At 41.5% G+C, this 18,548-nt stretch overlaps 1 long non-coding RNA gene across 1 annotated transcript in view; it reads left to right on the plus strand.

Moving 5' to 3' along the window:
* The window catches only part of LOC309350886, a 111,498-nt gene that overhangs the window by 46,355 nt on the left and 46,595 nt on the right, over positions 1 to 18,548 (plus strand). Inside the window, exon 3 of the long non-coding RNA XR_014160560.1 lies at positions 4,937 to 5,039. This is a non-coding gene — a long non-coding RNA (uncharacterized lncRNA). The remainder of the gene's footprint in view (positions 1 to 4,936; positions 5,040 to 18,548) is intronic.

The raw sequence follows: 18,548 nt of genomic DNA on the forward strand, positions 1-18,548 counted from the left end.
AAGGTAAACGGCGTTTCTGTGTGCTGCGCTGGTGCTGGCTCACCAGAGCAGCTTCGTCACGCTGGCCACGTGACCCAGAAGTGTCTTCGGACAGCGCTGGCTCCTGGCCTCTTAAGTGAGATGAGCGCACAACCCTAGAGTCGGACACAACTGGCCCGTATGGGCAGGGGTACCTTTACCTTTAATTCTCTAGACTAGATTAAAACACTCAGAAGTAATACACCCCAGTATGCCCATAGTGTCATTTTGTGAGATTGTATTCAGTCTTACCCAGAATCTTAGCAAAAAAGAGAGGGAAGGAACGGTGTCAGGTTATTCGTTATGCTTCAGAATCCCTTGGGATAGAAAGATTGGGAGGGAGATAAAAGTGTGCTGAGGATACCACTGAAGGCCTACTTCAGACACTTACTGGCTCATCAATCCTTTTGTGTGGTGGAGGAAACAAGTGCCTCTTTCTACCACATACCTAAATTACATGTCATACAGACCCTTCATAAAGCAACTTATCAGTATGAAGCCCTAATTTGCACAAAAGAAGAAGAGAGGGAGATCATGACAAGGAACACATACAGAGCTTTTTTTCCTAGCTAAAGGGGGGGGGGTGATTTGTAATTATTTCAAACAAGTAGATTCCAATAAGGCATTGAAATGTGGCTGGCATATATGAAAGAAATAGCCAATTATCTCAAAGGTATGTGGTACGAGGGAACAAAAGCTGTGAAATTTGCATCTTTCAGGCTCCTTGTTTATACAGCTGTAAGCAAAAGACAGATGTGCAAAGGAAAGGTTGTTTTCTCTGAGGATCAGAAAATATAACACGGTAAACCTCACCTGTGTTTTATGGCTGACTTTCTGGGGAAACAGGCAAAGGGGTCTTTAAAAATGTAGGCCACAGATCTTAAAGGTGCTGAAAGTCATTATATTTTAGTAGGACCAAATATGCTGTGGAATTTAAAGTTCCCAGCCGTCCTTCATTCTACAGGGATGTCCCTTTTTGCCAAGTCATGACATCTCCACAGAATATAACAAATGTCCCTTATTACCACACTCCCAAGTTCCAGGGCAGCTTATTAAAATTTTGTCACCCTCTAGAGTGAAACTCAAGCTGGCTCCCTTATGTGAAAAAAGCACTAGCAGCTCAGACGTGAAATGGATTGCCTCATATTTTGCTAGCAAAGTTAGATATCTGAACAACTTGAACCCAACTGAACAGCATCTTGTACTTTGCAGCTGAAGAGACCTTACTTTTTTTCCTGAGGAGTTAAGCAGCTCTTATCCTGATATTTCAATGTGCAGATATACAAAAAACATAATACATACCCTGCTGAGGTGGCCTGGATTGGACCAAAACTCATCAATGGGATGAGCTCTTAGCCATCAACAGCTGGAACCAGTCTGAAAAATCATTGAAGTTGATGTGAATGCTTAGGCTTGACATACGTCAGGAAAATTTCTGACATGTTCTGGTTTTGGGGTATAAAAATGGGTTTCTTTTTCAAAAAAATTACAAATCAACAACTTTGAAATGTGGCAACCCTATGAATGCTTATCTTTGGCTGCTTTGAATGATGATATGTGCCTGCAGCCACCTTACATCCCCTTACTTTCTCTTGGCCTTCAGGCCTAGGTAAAACTCTGCAATACCAGGTCTGAGCTAATGGTCTCAAGCTGAGGATGCTCAGCCAATGTCTTCCCTTTTTTGGGCAGCCTGTTTAGACGCCCTTATGAGGAGAATGCAGAGGCCAACCTAATCAAAGCTCCCAAAATGAAACATCCAACCCAAACCAAAGTAATTTGTGCTAGTATATGTCAGCTGACTTCTTATGAAACAACTCCCTTAAATGGTCAAATGCTTTCTTTTTCACCCTTGGCTGGAACTCAAGTTGAAAAACAAGGATAGACTGTACATTGATGTCAGTATTGTGGGTTGTAGAGGCAAAATCACCCATCCCATTGGTATGATGCCATTACTTTGAGAGGTAGTCTTTGTGGGTTGGTTTAAGCTAATTCATATCTCCGGAAAGTTGCCCTACTCCCATTTTGACTTCCCTTCTATTGTTTCTGACTCTTGCTCTAACACCTGCTTCACTTTTTAGCCTGAGATAGGACCTTCCACCAGATCTCATCAAGCCTCTGAACTTAAGGAGAAAAACACTGGGACACTGAAACAGATAGGCCAAACTGGTTCACTGAGCAGGGAGGCATCAGGAAAGATATGTTCTGTCTCTTTTCTAATACTTCACACAAAAACGCCCACAGTGAAGAGGCGGGGGAAGGACTAAAATTACAGCAGATGGGATTTCCTTCCTTGTAAATCATTATAAAATCACACTTTTCAGAACCCATCAATTAGGTTTTAACTTTCAGGGGGAAATTGAGGATGAGGGGAATACATTTTATTATAGTGTTATGAGTTTGTGGGTGCTAGACACTTCTAAATTCCTGGAACCAGTAAGTGTTAGAATTTAATCAAGGCTTGGGGTGTTAAAACTGGCTGCCAGACCCGTGTGTATCAAGCTGTGTACTAGACACTTCTAATTCCCTAGAATCAGCAAGTGTCAAAAGCCAATCGAGCCAGGATAGCCTCCTGTATTGAGGTGATAGCCTGGGTGATGAGCCATTAAGACAACAAAGGATGAAAGGAACTTGGTGTGATATGGCAAATGAACGTGGCCCCTCCCTCAGCAGATAAAGCCTGTCAGAGAAGCAAGACCCTCTTAGCGTGTTAATGCCACGAACTCCTCCCTTGTGAGTCTTTATGTATGTGTAAATAAACCATAAATCTTAGATACCATGGTCTTCACTGTACTACAAAAGGAACACTAACCCTTGGTAAAGTGCACCTGGAACCCCTAAAATCTTGCACCACTTGGAGAATGGAGTGGCGTGCAACAATATGTATTTAAGTCATATACATATATATAATCAGATGGCATTTCTGTTTCACGCATTTCCACTGACTTTTACTGTACATCAACAAACATGGGATGTATGTGGGTAATGCTACAGAAGCAAAAATGGTGCTCTGTATTTGCCAAATGGTGCCAATATCCCTCCTTTCTCTCACTTGCTGCATTTTAATTGAAACTATAAGGTCAAGTCAACAAGACTGAAACTGGTGCATATTTCATGTGCCCAAGATGCTCGGATTCATCTTTTTTCTTAAGAAAGAACAAGAATACTTTTTCACCCCTTCTGAACTATGCATGCCAATATATGGACATATTTAGCAAAGTGCCCTTGGGAAATAAAACAACATGTGAAACTCATTTTTTATTTTCCAGTAAACTTCACAACACTCTCTGTGATTCCATCCTTTCGATGGATTTCTAGTTTATCTTATGTGTGAGAAATGACCTTCTAACCTATGTGTGACAGCTGTTTGGCTTTTATTAAGTGCCTTGTTCACTAGCAACGTTGGGGCATTACTCATATATATTTGTGTGTGCTACCTCAGTAAGCTATGGAGAATTATTTTTATATTGTTAAATGCAGTCTCTGGCTGCATGCCGCTTAAACATGGCTGGCGTCAGGGAGAAAGCCTGCCAATTCAGTTTTCAGATGGGTCTGAAAGACAGCTTGGATTTTCCCTCTATATGTGAATTTGTGAACATCTTCAATTTCTTTCTTTGGAAGTACACTATTATAGAAAACACACACACACAGCAATCTCAACCTTACAGCTGAGGGTGCTTTAGGAGGTGGTGTTAGGGCTGATGGCAGAATTCTCATTACATTGTGGGAATTTTCCCAGTGTGCCAATGGAATGATCCATTGCCTTAGATATTCTGCCTGCAAAACAGGAGGGAAATAAGGTGGGCATGGATGCAGCACATCTAAAGCCTCTCTACATTTCTCAGACATGCAAACAGAAATGGTGCAACTCTAGCAGTCAGCGGGAGGAAAAAGCTGCTGTGCTGCACCTCCTGTTGTGGCTACAGCAAAATAGCAGAGTGATAGATCTGGTGGTTGCTCCATAGATCTGGGGTATCTCCTCCCTTTGGCATAAACACAAGTTAGGAGTACTCTGGGCATTATCTATTAAGACTCAGTATTATACTTCACTGAAAGCCACCCTGTGAGGGCAACACTCAGCAGCCCTTTCACATCCTCCAACATCTATCCAATGAAAGTAGGGACGTCCCATTCCATGATGATAATTTTACTATTTATACCCCACACATCTTATTGGGTTGCCCTAGCACTCTGGGCAGCTTCCAACAGACATAAAAACATAATAAAACATTAAACATTTTTTTAAAACCTTCCATATAGAGGATTGTCTTCAGACGGCTTGGGGGTTGCATAACTGCGTACCCTCCAACATTTCTCCAATGAAAATAGGGGCATCCTTGGAAAAAGCAGGACATTCCAGGATCAAAATGAAAACCGGGACAGCTTCTTTAAATCACGAACATCCCTGGAATATAGGGACACTTGGAGGATCTGCCCTTTGATGCTGTCAACCATTCTTTGGCAAGAGAAGAGAAGTAAACACTGTGTGGTTTATAATGAAAGCCAATATTAGCCTGTAGTCCTGTACTGTCACTGGGGTTTTCTTCTGGGTAGGCATGTATAAGATGGAACTGTTGAAGTTGTTTTGAAGTAAATGTTATTACCATCTCACTTTACTGATTTAATAAAGGAAAACCTTTCTAAAAAGTGTCCAGTATTAGCAATATCCCAGACAATGCAAGTTGTAAATTTATAATTTTGTTCTTCAAAAATAATAGCTCTAAAAAAAGCTGACAGGTTACTCTAATTTGCATATCAATTTATTTTCCAAATGAGGATTATATAGTATTTTCCAGTTTCGTTTCACAGTTGTGCACAAATCACACTAGACGTCGTGTGCCTGACTGAGAGCATCCTTCTGGCCATTCAGCCTGTGCATCAGTATTCTGATCCATGGTTCCATTTATGTTCTCATGTTCAGATGGAGTTACTGCACAAAAAGAATTCCGAATTCAGTTCAGTGGAAGAAGGAACCTTGCATGCAGCTCTTTACGGACACAGAGACAACCCTACAGAAAGGAGAGGTAGGTGTGCATGTTGGAGCCACCACACACAGAATGAAAATAGTTCAGCAACCTCATACTCCAGCCTCATACCCAACACTGCCCTTCCCACGTTAAGCATATTTAACTGAACGTGCTTTGAAGCCCCATGATGATTGGGAACCCAATTACAAGGAGGCTGTTCAGTCAAATACACATAGAAACCCCCTTCAGACCTTCTTGCCCAGCGTGGGAAAGCTGGGGTGGTACAGTCAGGTCAAGTTGATGAAGAGATATTGGGAGCAAAGCTGACACTCACAGCTAAGTGAGAACCTGAACAGGACTTGCAGATCTGGGTGATGACGGTTTATTAGCAAGGTTCTGTTCAGCTCCTTAGCACAGTATTTTCCTAGGCCAAGGTAAGACCGAGGAGTCTAGAGGCTGGACTGTTAAGGACAGCACAAGCGACCCCCCTCACTTACGTGGAGGCTACGTTGTGAGGCCCATGAGCATAAGTAAAATTGTGTAAAGTGGGGAGCATCCTCCAAGCACCCTTTCAACGTCCTCTCCGCTGCTCTCTCTTCAGTCCACACCAAAAATACTGTATCCTAAAATATCCATAGCTAGCTTGACACTCTGGAGCTGGCAGGAGGCTGGAAGACATGTGGAAAATTGGCTATTGCTGCTGCGCTTCCCTGCACTTCAGCTGTTAGGCGGGGAGGCTGAGCAGCATAAACAAAGCCCCACTGCATCTCTGGTCTCTTTGGGGCTTCCTCTGCCCTCATTGACGTACTCTTTGGACTCCATGGAGGGTCTACTCATGAGCCACGAGGACTCTCCAGCTCTCTCCCGCCATTTCCGACTTTGAGTTGAATTATTTATTTCCCAGCGCTGCGTGCATACAAGAATTCCATGTAAGTGTGGGGACGTCTGTACATCGTTAATTCAATGTGCCTGAAAACAGTACACCCACTTAACACGTAGTAAGTTCCATTAAACCTAGTGAGACTTTCCTTCTGAGTAAATGTGCTCATGATTGAACTGTTTGCCTTTTGCTTCCCGTATTTGACTACTGGGAGAAGGGAGCCCTAATAGCGCCAGTATTAAATGAATGCAGCGTAATCTCTTCTTCACTTATTATGTTTTAATTTCAAGAAATAAGATAAATATGTGCTAATTCAAGTTCCTCTACGGGAGGGGAAAAAAGAGCATGTGGAAATCTCCATTAAAGACTCCCAACTAACTGCTTCCCACACCTGCAAGAGATTTCAAAGGCATAAATTAGATTGAGCCCAGCATCAGCTTTGTAATATTCAGCTCTTTGTGCATCTGATAGGAAATCAGATTGCAAGTCCTTCCAGGAGAGTGCATTAAAGGTGACAGAACAAAGCTCTTGTGGAGGCCTCATGAAACAAAGACAATACCAAGTATTAATTCAGTGTCCATTTTGATTCCTTGCACTCAGAGGGGAAATGAGGATTGAGTGACAGCTTTATTTAGTAAGTCATAGGCTGCTGAAAATTTCATGAAAAGATGCAACTTGCATGCAAAACAGGAAGGCTTGTTATTAGCAGCCCCTGATAAGGTACAGTAAAAAAAGGGAGAAGTGAATAATTCTCATTAGATGTCACCTGTTAAACAGCATGAAATATAAATTAGCTGCAAATCTGATCTACATAAAACGGGCTTTGTGTTTGTGGTAGGAACCTTATCAGACCATCTTTCATTGACATGAGGACTTTTTTGTTGTATTTTTTTGCCCTTAGTTTGGAATAATAATAGTTGCAGTGTTTGTTGTGCTCCCATTTGGTGACAAAGATTGCACTTTAAATTTTAAGAGGGTTTTTTTTGGCCATATTTGCTTGTTATGTGTACATTTTTGTACCTTCCCTTTGTGATCTGCCACAGCTTGACACATTTACAACAAATACTTCTTTTGTCTGCTCAATGAGGATATTGTCAGGGAGAGGCAGGGCTGAAGCCAGAGTTTCCCCATCAGAAGCTTACTCATCATTTTTGCTGGGCGGGCATCCATTTGTTGAGTGTACACCTCTGCCATTACGTAAGTGCAAGCAGTGTGCAGCAGTTTAGGGAGGAGCAAATTTGAATCCCTAGAAATTATGTTCCTGGGCATCTTGAAATATCTGAGCTTGTGTCTCGCTGTCAATATTTGAATTCACGGGAAGCAGCTAGGCTTCTCAAACGTGCATGAAACTCATCCATGCATTCCTCCAGCTTCTGCCTGGCCTGGTGGAACTTATAACCTCAAAATCAATATTTTTCTTTGGAGAAAAATGCTTTGTCAGTGCCTCCTTTGCACTGATAAACATAATCACCTTCTGCAGCTGGTAAACCTATCAAACACTTGTTCTCCAGCTTAGTGCAGAAAAAGTGCACACTTTTTAATACTGTGGTCTATCTACATAGCACAGAAGAAAATTTCCAGTCATTCATTTACTCCCACAGTTGTATGGGAATCATGAGCAACAAATGAGGGACGGTTGGGAGAGCAGCCATAGTAGGTCTAGTTTTCTCTTTTCAGTTTTAAACATAGCAGGAAGGTGAAGTAACAACACTCACACACTTACACTATCAACAGGCATCCAGAGGTTTTTGTCTGTGAAATAGTCCTCAGCCAGTGTCCGGAAGTCTCTCATCACAATTGTAAGATGTACTCTTGGCACAAAGGATGGTGACCGAAATATTTTATTTATAAACTGAAGCAAATATTGGGCATGAAGAAAAGCCACCAGAAATCTATGTTCTCAGTTCCATTTTGACCTGCTCTCCAGAGCTGGACTGGAACTGCTCTTGACCCTGGTGAACTAGAACACACAAACACAAAACATGGACTAGGCCCCTCCACATTACAGTAGTCAGAAATACAATGGTATCTCCGGTTGCGGATGGGATCCATTCCGGAGGTCCAGTCGGATCCGCAACCTGAGGACCGCTTCTGTGCATGTGCAGAAGTGGTCTGTTATGTTGTGGGTTGACATAGCAGACGACACAGCGATTTCTCCAAGTAGCTCTTTATTTCGTAAGCTGGAATAGAACTGACTGCAAACAGCTCAGCCGGCCTGCTTTTATAGGCAGCCGGCTGTCAACATTGTAGCAACAACAGCCCAGAGTTCCCGCCTAAAATAACTGACGCGGACCTGAGTGAAAACTATCTACAGAACTGAGTGAAAACTATATACAGTATCCCCCTGCTGGCCCAGGGTGAAACTTCACTACATAACATGGTCTACTGCTCATTTCCGGCACCTCTCGGGTGGGCACCATTGCCATTCTAAGAGAACAAGGAAGGCGTTCATAGTGAGTTCCGACACCTCTTTTTCTAGAAAAATAGCACTGGCTATATCACATATTTGTATGCATCACAGCACTGGCAGTTTTCTTTTCACCCCCCAGTGCAGAATTTGCTTTTTTTCCTTCAGCTTCACATGCAGTGTTTCTCAACCTTGGGTCCCCAGCTGTTGTTGGACTACAACTCCCATCATCCCTGAGCTCTGGCCTTGCTAGCTAGGGATGATGGGAGTTGTAGTTCAACAATATCTGGGGACCCAAGGTTGAGAAAGTCTGATAAGATTTTCACAGAGCTGTCCATCACAACCCGAAGGTCTCTTCAATTCTGTTAGGATTTTTTCCTAAAATAGTATGATATGCTGACAGCAACTGGTGGCTCTCATAATCTCAGTTCTGTATTTCACATGGTAGAATTTAGAGATGCAAATAGCCCAAGGTTGATGTTCAGTTCTTTATAAATCTGCAGTCCACAGTCCCTCACAACACAGAGCAGTGTGGCCCTTCTGCACCTTACGGCTCAACTCATTCTGCACCCATGATCTAAAACATGTGGGTTTCTGTAGTCTGACCTCAGTAACTGCAGGCATCCTATCGACACAGTCTGCTGCCTTCTCAGGATCAGCAATAGGACACCTATCAACCATGGAGCTATACTCAGGTTCAACTCAGAAAAAAGTGAACAGAATGAAAATACCTTCAAAAACATGGAATGGGCATGGTTCTTTACAAACTAGGAAGTCTAACTTGGATGCCATCATTTCAAGGTTGACAAAAAATAAATAAATCCTTGCATAGCACATGCCTTTAATACGAGGGTTATTACTTTTTTTAACAAAAAACGAGGGACTTTATATTCATAGTATCAAAATTAGGGTCATTGCACATGATGTGTCATTGCACGAATCCTTATGAGTGCCTGGATGTGCCCATAACCCTGTGGCTGCACATGCAGGTGTATCTGTGATCTGCTTCCATCTGTTTTCCCTGTCATCTTCCTTTTCTTGGGGAAGAATAAAAAGCCCTTTTATTTTTTTGCAGTTGGGTGTTTTTGTTAAGGTGAAAAACCAATGGATCATCATTCACCAAAAGGCTTAAATATCTGCTGAGTTTTCTTTCCTGGACATGTTTATTGTCCATAAGGTTGGGTTGCAGCTATTGTGCATGTTGGAAGGAGGCGGTTATGTTAAAAACAATATCAATAAACGAGCGACATGAGCAAAAAGATAAATGCTGCATTATTTAATGCTTTTATTTAATATTGATTTTCTTTATAGTGATCATAGCTGGAGCTTATGGTTATAACTGCTTTTTACAACGTGGACATCTTGTATGAAATAAAAATATTTGATGACACAAGGCTTATCACTGGATAGTGTACACGAGGGGCTTTGTTAACCACCCTGAGTTTTTGCCTCAAGCTGTGTAACTTCTTCAAAGATATTAATTTCATATGTTAATGTCTGTATAATCAAAGGGTCTTATTTACAGACTGGGACTCGCTTAATTTGCACTCTATGCTTACCAGCAAAATTTTTACATGTTTCAGGCATTAAATATACAACTTTGTCACTTGATCACAAAGCTTTTTCTCTACAATAATGGTCAACCGGTGAGCTATGGGAATACAAACACACTAATCATAAAACAGCTAATGTTGGAAAACTATTCAGGAAAAGGATACAGAAGTTAGCTTTCTGTTGCTCGATACGTACATGCATACTGTAAATTAATACAATGAATTCTCATTCAAAAGTAATTATATATCAGTGAAGTACATACACGCTCTTCAGGCATTTTACTCATGCATAAAAGCAACATATCGAGGAGGGAGAGGTATGCTAAGCTCTGAAATCAGTCCCTCAAATTTGAGTGTGAACTTGCAAGCCAAGTCTTCATCTGACCCCAACCCACTTAGTAGAATAAGGACACCGTACAATGACTTTGGATCTTCTGAGATGGGAAACCTCCTGTGCTTGTGAAGGCTCTCCTCTTCAGAAGTTCACACTCCAAATCATGGAAAGTAATAGGCACAACAGATTAGGACACTCATATCCACTCTCCCTGTTTGTGTGTTGCTTTTACAAGTGAACAGAATGCCTGAAGACTTGAATCTTTGCAATAAAAGGGGTGTGCAGTGACTACAACATTCACCTTGTATTTGTAGCGTTTGGAAGCAGTCAGATCTATTTTGGATCTGCTCAATGTCCAATACAATTTGTTATGTGTGTTTTGATCTGATCTGTTAAATCTGAAGGTCTCTCTCTCTCTCATACACACCCCAGTGATTACAATGGGGAACCTAAGCCATGGCTATATAGCCTTTCTTTCCTGTGGGTGATTTTTGCAAGCAAAGGAGCTTCCCCAGAGTATACTTTTGATTTTACATTAATAAAAAACTTTAAAAATATGTATTAGGCAGGTCCAGCCAAAGGCTTTCATGCAGGAAACTTTAAAGTCCCCACTTTCATATTTCTGGACTTTATTAGCAAAACCAGAAGGAGCACAAGCAGTGAGATGAGCTAATCTTGCCACTGGGCAATGACAGTATAAGGCTGCAGGCTTGCTATGCTCACTTCTTTTTCATGTTCAGGGGCCAACAATTTGCCTGGAATATTTCTCAGTAGATATGTATCTGTCTGTTAAGCTTTGTAATTTCTGCAAAGCCAACCCTTCTGATGGGATGAAGCTTGCGAAATTTCAGAAAGATGGGTACAGTGGTTCTCCACTGTACAATTGGGGTGGGCATTAGTAAGCACATTCCCTCTCCTAGTTTTTTTGTGGGCAATTGGTGTGAAAAATGGTAACATGAGGAAAGTGCCCCCTGGATATTAAACTTGTCAAAGTTCAGACAAATAGATCCAGAAGCTATTCTGCTAGGTTATTTTACCCTCATATAAATTGGAATAGTCAGGTTTTTCCCCCTCACTGACCCCACTTCTCTAACACATACAACCATGGTTTGCCATTATGACTCAACTGAAGCCAGTTATATGTAAGGCTACACAGGTGTTTTTGTCACCTATGATGTCTTATCAACCTTGAACCTATAATTTCAAATACTAAGTTACAACCAAACCATGGCTATCATTGGTGCAGACGTATAATGATAAACCTGGTTAATGCTATGAAGCAAAAGGGGTATGTATAGGAATTTACAAGTGAGATAATCCAGAAATCCATTTTTTATTCATATTGGCCAATAGATCCCAAGCTAAATATTCTGTTTTTTGAACACGGATTAAGTGTATAAGCAAATCCATAGTTAAAATGAGGAGTGAGTATATAAATATTTAGCTCTGTCAGCAGCTGAAATAGGAACTGCTCACATTTTAGTTTTGTGAAATAATATATATTCAACCTAAAAAAGCAAACCTAAAAAAGGATGCGCTGGCTAGCAATGTAAGAAATACAACTTTGTCCTATCACGGTAACTAAAGAGTTTCTGAAAAAAAAATGGAATGAAGTGGCTTTATTTTTATTATTTTTTAAAGAGGAAAGAAGTCTTTCCTTGGGCTATTATAATGAAGAAAAAGTGTTCCAAATGTGAACTAATGAAGTACTAAGTAATGAATATTTAATTTGTATAATTTACTGAAGTGTGCCACAGAATCAGAGCTCCATTCTTCAGAAACATAACGTTCATTAGGCCCATAGTGTAGCCTGCCTGCAATTATTACTATTTTTTCCTTCTGGACTATTGCAATAAATAAAAGCCGCAAACTGAGAGGGAGGGGGCAGAAATCCTGGAAAGTACAGGAGGCAAATAGCAACGAAGGACTGTGGTGTCCACCAAAAAGAAGTAAACTACCTGTTTTCACTCATAATAGAAAAGGGATAAGCAGCCAAAAGAGCATGAAGAAAAATAGAAAAGGTAATAGAGGCTTAGCTTAGCAGGCTTTTTGCCCGTCAGTGAAAACATTATTAAATTAGCTTCGCTGATGGAAGGAATCTCACAAAAACAGAACAGTATGATGACTTGGTGTGAGATTGTAGCAGTATTGATGGCGGGGAGATAAGTGCTACCAAAACTGTGCAGAATAAACACATCAGACTGAGGCGATCATATTTTTACTGTGATGTGATGTGAATTTTAATATAAGCATGGAGGAAAATGAACATCTAAATAGCACAAGATGCCCATGAACAAAGGGGCAAGCTCCCATAGGCTGCAGCTGGAATGGTAAATATCAAGCATTCTTCTTCTTTTTCTTATATTGAAAAGAATTGTGTTCTGTCATGCAAGAAATGCCTTGCTTCCCAAGCACAGATCCAGGCAGAATGTTGTATATTTGCATGATGGAAGCTCGCATATTTTAAGCAGAATCAAGACAAGAGGGATAAGCTGATGAAAGCCAACTCTTCATAAATTCATTTCACATGACAGGAGAGACAGTAGCAGGAAGTAGTTAGGTTGTTAAACCCGGGGCACCCAAATTCAAACGCCCTCCAACACAGCCATGAAGTTCATTGGGCAAATCCTAGGATAATCACTTCCTCTCAGCTTCACCTACCTCACAGGGTTGTTGTCAGGATTCAAATGGGCTGGGAGGGAAGGTGGGATTTACATCTAACAAAATAAAAATGAAATGTCTGTTCCTGGTAAGGCAATTTTCTTTTTCTTTCTTTAGTTAATTGCAATGTTTATAAGCCATAGCTTATATATCATATAAGCCTCCATAGCCTCCAACATTTCTCCAGTGAAAATAGGGACACCCTATTTCAACATATATAAAAGCATAATAAAACATTAAACATTTTAAAACTTCCCTATACTGTACAGGGCTGCCTTCAGATGTCTTCTAAAGGTTGTGTAGTTACTTATATCCTTGGCTCGGCAGCGTTGCATAACTCTATACCCTCCAATGCTTTTCCGTTGAAAAAAGAGACGTCCTAAGGAAAAGAACGACATTCAGGATCAAAACTGAAACAGGGATGACTTCTGTAAATTCAGAAATGTCCCTGGAAAATACAGGTAGAGACATTTGGAGGGTCTGCTCTACATTCAGAGAGTGCCCAAGCAGTGCATACTTTCCTTTCCCTGCAAAGGTGCGCCCAGGTTATCTGAAGTTTCAGCCTCACCGAGCTAATAACTCGCATTTCTTAGCAAAATATTCTGCCAGTGACCTGTTCTCTGAATACCTTGATGCAATATGACCTGGGAGGAAAAACAGCAGGCTGGCTTGTCCTTGCTTTTCAATCGATTTATCCAGCTTGGGCTTTGCATTTTCCCCTTCCCTCATGCAAATCTCCCTATCTTCTTTATTATTTCCATAACTCACTGTTTGAGTTATTAGAAATGATTAATATGCACAGGTAGAGGGGGTTGCTCTAGGCAATTATGATCTGTCAAAAGATGATGCCAGGCAGTATTTTAGCATAGTTTCCAAAAGGGAGTGAGAAAATAAAGAACAATTGTCAGGAAATCTGGGTGTTTCATGTGGGTTGTGTGTGTCCCCCCACCCCCGCTGTCTGTAGTTGAAAATGAGGAACCGTAATGTTGGAGCTCTGACACTGGGAGGCCTCAATTACCATAAGAACTACTGATGCCTAAGGCTGGCACAGTAATCTAATAAGGTATTAAGAAGAACATGATTTTGACAAATTATATATTCTAGGGGTGTAAATAGGCATCACACTGTGTGCTGCGTTTCGTCTCCCGTGTCCCTGAATGAAAGGGTAAAATTGCCCTTGCTATGGGTCACACTCATCAATTTGCATTCCTTTTCTCAGTGCCGTAAGTTAGCAAAAGTGCTCCGTCTGGAACCATTTTTGGACAGCTGGCAAGCACAGTCTACGGAGAGGCCCCCTGCCTGTCTGCTGTAACTCCTGCCCATTTCAAGACAGAATGGGCAGCTAGTTGTACATCATCCAAAAGGATCGGCCTTGGCAGCTTCAGGTATCAACATATAAAGAGCCTGGCAGGGTTCTGAACCGAAAGTCACTCCGTTTAACAAGCCATTTGCTGGAAGCAGCAGGAGGCAGGTTATTTTCTGAGCAGGAAAGGAGGCTGTGAGTTCTTTAGTGCATTATCTCAACTGTTCTGGAGAATCTATTTAGGTTACAGGATGCAAAAACATGAGAGCTGAGAAACCACTGGCAAAAACACAGATCAACTGTAATAGCAAGTCGCTGATTCTAAGCCTCTTCACATGGAAGTTAGTCTTATCAAAGCAAACATATTAGGAAACACTTTTAGGAAATGCCAACTGGTCACACATCTTAGCATCAAAATAGATATTGTTACAAAAATTGCCCTTTACACCGCCCCCAAACAAAAATTCCCTTTACACCGCCCCCAAACACTGCCGAGCTAAGGCAAGATTCCAGGGGGGTTCCAGGCATTCACCCAAGGTCTGTGTTCCTTTGAGAATCAAGGTATGGTGGAGGCTGTTATAGCTTTACGAAATGTGATCAATTCACATATTTACACCTGACTTTGGGTGAAAGGAGTCCAGATCTTATGGCGTGGTCATCTCAAGAGGGGGTTGTTTCCGACAGCCGTGCAGCCCTGGAGTCCAAGTCATCTTTCCCAGCCTGCCTTCAGCCAGTCTACCCAAGATGGAAGAAGAAGAAGAGTTTGGATGTGATATCCTGCTTTATCACTACCCGAAGGAGTCTCAAAGCGGCTAACAATCTCCTTTTCCCTTCCTCCCCCACAACAAACACTCTGTGAGGTGAGTGAGGCTGAGAGACTTCAAAGAAGTGTGACTAGCCCAAGGTCACCCAGCAGCTGCATGTGGAGGAGCAGGGAATCGAACCCGGTTCACCAGATTACGAGTCTACCGCTCTTAACCACTACACCACACTGGCTCTCCTAGATGGATCTCTGTCTTTGATCTACCTTCTTGTTCCCAGCACACTTTGTTAAAGGAACTCTCTTCCTGTCATCTCTCTCTCTCTCTCTTACACACACACACACACACACACACACACACACACAACTTGGCAACCTTCTGTCTGCCCAGGCCCAAGGATTCCTCTTAGATGGGCAATCAACACCTTTTGTCATGTTAACACCTCTTTCCCAGGTGAGGCGCTGTCTTGGAAAGGAATTTTAGCCTGTAATTTTCCACTGCCCAGGAATCTTCCCATCAATACTCCAAATATTAACTAGATTCTGACATTCATTAATTTCTTGCGTTTAGCCTCCCTTTCATAACAATATGTTTCATGATTTAACATATCATAGGATGTATGCAAGCAACCATGCATGTTCTTTCTGTTCCGAGTAAGATATCATTTACTCATGTATGTTTTGTCATAAGAGAACTCAGTGCTTCCAGTTTAGCACCTAAGTAAAAATGCTATTCAATTAACAACAATAACCACCACCCTTTGAGTTTATCATACTGTGTTAAGGGCTTTCCATATTTACTCAAGCTCCAAAAATGCCACAACACTTACAGCTATAAAGGGCTTAACGAGTACATTATTTAGTTAATGTTTGTATGATATGATACAGAGCCAGTGTGGTGTAGTGGTTAAAAGCCGTAGACTCGTAATCTGGTGAACCGGGTTGGATTCCCTTTTCCTCCACATGCAGCTGCTGGGTGACCTTGGGCTAGTCACACTTCTCTGAAGTCTCTCAGCCCCACTCACCTCACAGAGTGCTTGTTGTGGGGGAGGAAGGGAAAGGAGAATGTTAACCACTTTGCGACTCCTTTGGGTAGTGATAAAGTGGGATATCAAATCCAAACTACTCCTCTTCTCTTCTATCCTGTGGTTAGTTCCAGTTTCACCACTACCTTGGGTCTGGATGACTGTCAGTAGCAAAGTGAGTGACCAAGTTTGGTATGTTCACTAGGATCAACTTAGAGACAATCCCTGTGAATTGGGATCAGTTGGAAAATTGGAGCCCCGGGAAGAGTAATAAGGATCTTCTAACAACTCTCAGCACCCTTAACAAACTACAGCTCCCAGAATTATTTGGGAATAGCTGTGACGGCTCAAAGTGGTATCATAGTGTTTTAAATGTGTGGCATGAATGTGGCTTCCACCACTTATTGAAATGACCAATACATCTGCCCTTTGTTTCCTACTCTCTCTTCCATTTCCCTGCCTTTATTTTCTCTTTCTGTTCCCTGTAGACATGACTGTCCTATGGGCATTTCCTAATTCTTCTTATGGGCTTCATTCCAAGTCTGATCTCCACTGGATAAGCATGATCAGTTGCTGCAGTTAATGATACATGTAAATTATCATTAGCAGCTTTTAGAGTTGACGCTTGGGTGAGAACAACAGGGACCTCTCTGTTGAGCCACTCAGAATGCTACAAGGCATGTCCCCTGCATGCATTTTGAGTTTGAAATACATTCTTCAACAGGAGAAATCAGAAGCTTTATATGAAAAAAATGAATTCTTGTAAACTCCTGCAATGGATCATGAGATACTAACATGAATGAGCAAGTAGTTCCCTGAAAGGGGTAACTTAAACTGTATCCTATGTGCCCTTTATTATTCTTGAAGCTGGTAATAAAAGGTAAAGGTACCCCTGCCCGTACGGGCCAGTCGTGTCCGACTCTAGGGTTGTGCGCCCATCTCACTTAAGAGGCCGGGGGCCAGCGCTGTCCGGAGACACTTCCGGGTCACGTAGCCAGCGTGACGAAGCTGCTCTGGTGAGCCGGCACCAGCGCAGCACACGGAAACGCCATTTACCTTCCCGCTATAAAGCAGTACCTATTTATCTACTTGCACTTAGGGGTGCTTTCGAACTGCTAGGTGGGCAGGAGCTGGGACCGAAAGACGGGAGCTCACCCCGCCGCAAGCCCTAGGCGCTGAGGTTTTACCCACAGCGCCACCCGCGTCCCCCTTTCAGCATAGTGTAAGAAAGAATATCGTGTCTGCGGTCCATGTCAAAGATGTAGAATCAGCATGAAATGAGCACCAGCCCAGACATCTCTGCTGGTGCATGGAAGCACGGGAAACACTTTCCAAAGGAGGATTTCTGTACTTCTTGCTCAGCTTCCATGTAGACATGCAGAGAGAAAATGTTCTTCTGTATTGCTACAAACCTCCATCTTAAAATGCAGTGCTCATTTTCAGACATTTAAAAACATATGGCTATTGCTCTAGCCCACAACCACAGTTAAGATGTATTGGAAGAGCAAGGAATGAGGTAGAATATTTCTCGAAAGGATTGTTATCCTAGACACAACCATCCTTCGAATTCACATTTTCCCCAGTGTTTCATTGCAGTTCTCTAACCAAATAATGTGTACAAAAATCTACGAAGGAAGGTTCATAAAAATGCATATATTCGCATGAAAATATCGCGCAAAAATGCATTGTATTAAGTAAATTTGCTTTTAAAAAATGGGTATATGAGCCAAAATTGCTTACAGTGTATATTAGGATAAGTTTGTAGAAAAATGCTGATAACTTTTCCAGAGAATACTTAAAAAAAAATAAAAATTGCAAACTCATGTAGAACTGGGGTGAAGTGAAAAGAGTGAAAAATTGAGAAACTCAGATTGACAGATTCTCCCATCCCCAACAGTGTGAGAGCATAACAATGAAATAACAGAGCAAGTAGAAGGAAGGAGTATTGGAAAGGAAACAGTGTGACTAGACTTGAGGCAGAAAAGCTACAGATTCTATCTACTGACACTATCTACTGTTGATATTCACATGAGAATGAAGTGCAGTCTGTAGATCCTCTTGTTTTATTTATTTGAGACAATTTCAGTTGCTGCACTGCATGTTTGAAAAAGTCCATGAACGTAGTTGAACAACAAAGCAATCAAGTGTTGGTGTTTATAGGCACAGAAAGGTTTTCTCTCAAGGGAAGGATAATAACAAATGATATGTTTTTGGCAAGATGACAACCACCAGCATCTGAAATGATAACATAAGAATAACAACATTAAAAATGACTTGGTACTTGTATGTTCCGTATATTCCACCCAGTATCTCTCTCTCTCCACCCGCCACACTGTCCCATCTATTAATGCTTCTAGTTTGCTACGGTGTCATGTTTCTCATATGTAGCTTAGAACTACCTATTCCAATGATAAATTATTAACTTTGATACAAGTTAATCCTTTCAATGTCACCTCTTGCTGCATTATTAGAAAATTCTGTCTTGTCAATTTCGAATCCAGGGGGTTGGTGGGGGGAAATAACCATAGATTTTGAGTAAAACTGCCATCAGTGCAGAATATCCCAAGAGTAATTTCCATAGGAATAACAAAGTGTTTTTAATCTTCCTATCAATATTAGACTTCTTCAACTTATTCTTATCAT

The sequence above is a fragment of the Podarcis erhardii genome, assembly GCF_964252035.2.
Source record: "Podarcis erhardii genome assembly, chromosome: 10".
Classification (NCBI taxonomy): domain Eukaryota; kingdom Metazoa; phylum Chordata; class Lepidosauria; order Squamata; family Lacertidae; genus Podarcis; species Podarcis erhardii.